The sequence below is a fragment of the Octodon degus genome, unplaced genomic scaffold (genome assembly GCF_000260255.1).
Source record: "Octodon degus isolate 3935 unplaced genomic scaffold, OctDeg1.0 scaffold00062, whole genome shotgun sequence".
Taxonomy (NCBI): Eukaryota; Metazoa; Chordata; class Mammalia; order Rodentia; family Octodontidae; genus Octodon; species Octodon degus.
The window spans coordinates 4,709,391-4,713,510 of NW_004524638.1; positions in this window are offsets into that span (position 1 = coordinate 4,709,391).

Consider the following 4,120-nt stretch of genomic DNA (forward strand, 5'->3'; position numbering starts at 1 on the left):
GGGGAGATGGCTCAGGGGGCCGTGGTGATGGCTCAGTAGAATAAGCACTTGCCTGGCAAGTGCAAGGGCCTGAGTTCAGTCCCTGGTTCCGAAAAAAAAAAAATTACAAATTTTTGCACAGAAATTTAAAAATCTAACTATATACAACATCATACCAGGACAATCCTATGACAATTTTTTCTTGTCTCTTATTTTCATTTATTAACTTTTTTTCTTTTTTTATAGAACAAACATTTACTTGAGAGAGAGTATAGCAGTAATTGCTATGACATTAGCAGGAGTATGCTTTTAGAAGACCAGAATGGCAGGCATTCCAAGCGTGACCCTACCATTACACATTGCTATCTTCAGTGCAGTTGCTTGGTTCACAGGTAGCAGCATATATAGTTAGTCAGGGTGAGAATCCTACCGATTAACTGCTAGTTTCAAGCACCTGCTGAAGGTTCTCAGGACCATTGCTGTAACCACCTTGTGTATGTAAATGTATAGTTTTGCCCCTGCCATGTTTCCTAGCTTTTCTCCTTGCCCAAACTAGGACTGGAAATCCCATTCAAACCAGCTATCCCCTACTGGAAATTTTCCCAGAAGAACTGAAAACATCATAGTATAGAGCCATGTGCACCTGCGTTTATAGCAGCACAGTTTGTGACAGCCAAATCTTGGAAGGCAGCTACGCTCACCACTATGACACCAACATAGGCATGATAGCCAAGTCTTCGAAGCAGCCAAAATGCCTGTCACCTGAGGAATGGATGAAAAAGATGTGGTAGTTTTATACAATGGAGTATTACTTAGCTATAAAGAATGATATTCAAGGCCTTCATATTTAAGTGGATGCCACTTGCAGATATACTCATAAGTGAAATAAACTAGACTCTCATGTATAAATATTATATAGTCTCCCTAGTGTAAGAAGTCAAAAGAAGTAAAAATTGAAAGGCAAAACACAACTAAATGGAAGCAAGAACTTAAGGCTCAAGGCTTCATGTGTGCTACACAAGTTCATAACAGGAAGCTGTACTCCACACCCTTATACATGTGTGCACATATGTATGTATGTATGTATGTATGTGTGTGTGTATTTTCATTCATATTTGTCTGTTGTACACAATAATGGAATTCTCTGTAGAAAGTGGTACATGCAGATAACACTTCTCCATTTCCCTCATCCTCCCTTCTCCCCCACCTCCCCTGATATTTTGTTTATTTTTAAAGTCAAGATCTTGCTTTAAAAAAAAAAAGGGTTCTTGCTAAATTGTACTACAATTCTTCCACTTCAGCCTCCCAAGTGCTAGAATTATAAGTGCTCACCACCACTCCTCACTATCTATTCCATCCCGGAGAGGTTGTTTGATGCATCTTTGTGAGGGTCTATCTGGTTTATATCATTTTACCAGGATCATCATAAAACTCTCCCCAGAGTTGATCACAAAGTCCCTGTGTATCAGCTTCCAGGTTGGGGGCATCTCCCTAAGGACTCCCTGCCTCACTGGGCGCTTTTGCAGACCCTTCCCTTCTCTGTCCAGTATTCACTCCTGAACACTCCTTTCTGTTGCTCTTTCCTCAATGGCTATTTCTGGGTCAACCGTCCCCAGATTGATGTCTCTGATGAACTGGTCCGAAACTGTAGCTGTAGTCAATGTTTCCCCTGCCCAAGAGGCTTCTCTAGTCACTTTCTTGTGTTCATACAGATGAACTTAATCTCCACTGTCATTTGTGGTTTTCTTCATGGAAGTATCTGGCATCCCTTCACACCTTAGCTTCTGAAGTGAAACCCAGATCTGAGTTCTACCCACAATGCAGCCCCTTACTGGACATAGGTCCTTCATCCAGTCCTTCTCTCCTCTCAGCATTGACTTTTCTGCTGTAATTGTTATTTGAAAAATGACCTATTGCTAATAGTAATTTTAAATAGTTTTGCTTTTCATGGGTAAATGTAATTCACTTTCATTCAGAATACTTAGAACATTCTGGAAAGTGTATCTCTATGAAGGATAAGGATTGCTAACTTGCTAGCGTGCTTACTTTTATCTTGATGGCACTCCCATTTTCCCACCCTCTTGAGCTAGAGTTTGGTGTCCTTTAACTCCTGTCTTATACTCTCCTTCAAGGAGACAGAAAAATCTTCTGACTGTACTTCCAGATTTCTCTCAGTGCAACATTCCTTCTGATAATTGGCTTCATTTGTCACTCTTCACGCTCTTTCCCCCTTTTTACCCTACATTCCACATGGTCCCCCCCCCCCGCCCCATGACAAGTACACATGCACCCACTACTGACAGAATCTACCTGTCCCTTCAGGAGGTCCCTCATTTCTGATGCTGACCTGCTCCTTCCTCTGCAGCCTCCTGTGCCATCTCACCTGTGTCCTCATCCAGCCACATTCCCTGGAGGCCGCAGGCCCACTGTCTCTGCCCGTGTGGGTGCTGACCCTCTGTGCAGTAACTGAGCTGCTCTTTCGGTCTGGACCCTCAGCTCACCCGCACAGCTGCACTCAGAGGCCAGCTCCTCAGCAGGGCAGCCTCCCTTTTCCCTCCCAGCCTTGTCCTCCTTCCCCTGGGTGGCTCCTCGCTTGGTATTCAGATTCTGGAGTGTGGCAGGTTGCTGGTTCTCTGTAAATTCCCTCTTGTGATAGTCACTTCTCCAGTGCCTGCGGCAGAGATTGGCATATAGAAATTACGAGTAAACGCAGGTCACACACGGAGACTGACAGATGCCATCGTGTAACGTGGCAAAGGGTTCCATGCAAGGAGATGAGAACCTGCAATTTGCTTCTCTCATTTTTTAAAAACCTGTACAGCTTTGGGAAAATATCTGTGAGCCGTGTGGGGTTCATTGGCTGTTTACCGATTTTTTTTTGTTCTTGTTTTTTTAACAGAGCTGCTGAGATGCCCCACCGACATAACAGAAAAGAAAATGCATTGGAAAATGAAAAGCAACATAAGTGTTCTGTATATATCATTGTCAACTAAAATTTAGGCAGGCGGTGCGTTTCCCCTTCCTGTGCTGTGTGCGCAGGGTCCTGGTGGAGGCTGAAGCCCCCTTCTAGCTCTCAGAGCTGTGTGTGTCCAGGCCCTTCCCGCGGGTTCCTCGGCTGCGGGTATCTGTGGCTGTGCCTCTGTCCTGCGCCTGCTGGCAGGCTCAGGGGAGATGAAGCGATGCTAAGTGCGGCTGTGTCTCGCAGAGGTGATGGAGCTCTGAGCCTGTGCTCCTGCACGGCCCTTTGTAACTCACCCAATTTAGGGGATGAGGTCTGTGTTCGTGAAAAGCCCCTCTCCTGGGCCTCACGCGCTTGCTACTATGCTCTCCGCCTAGCACAGCACCTGCGCAGCACACTGAGAATGCCAGTGCACATTGGCTAAGCAAGGACACGGAAGAGCATTCTGAGCTCCTTCAGTCTCCTCTAGGCAGGCTGCATGCGCATCCCTACTTTGGTACCTTTGCTCCAGTTATAAAGGCATCCTCACCCCATGCCCAGTAGGCGGGGCAACACATGCCAGACTGTCCGCACACTACGGGGCGTAGTTGGAGAACTTTGTAGGGGCTCACAGCATCGGCAGAGGTCTGTGCCACAGTGTGTGTGATTTGCGGCTCCTCAGCCACCTGCCTGCAGCCTGCTGCCTGGCATGCGCTGCCTGGGTACAGCCAGTACTCAGCGCATAGCTGCGCGGGCCTCTAGTCTGCCTTCCTTCACAGGTGTGAGGCAGCACTGGTCAGCTGCAGATGAAGACCTGTGGCTCAGACTGAGGAGAAGTGATCATTCTGGCCAGCCTAGTTCACACCTCACGAGCAAGGATGACCTTTCAGTTTAGACCTAAAATATTTCCCTAAATGCCTCACATGTGTAGGAAGTGGATGGGTCGTGGGGCACCATGTTTACCAACGCGTTCATCCACTGGTGAGTTCTTAGCTGAGTATAATTTTAGGAGGTGGGGCGTGGCTGGAGTCCGGCAGGAACCATTCTCACCCCAGCTCGCCTTGTTTCTCTGCTTCCTGCTTGCCACACGATGATGAGAGCGATGAGCAGCTGTCCTCTCTCAGGCCCTCCCCCGATCGTCTTGCAGCCTGGAAGCCGGTCGACTTCAGATTGAACCCAACCCACTGGAAACTGAGCCAAATA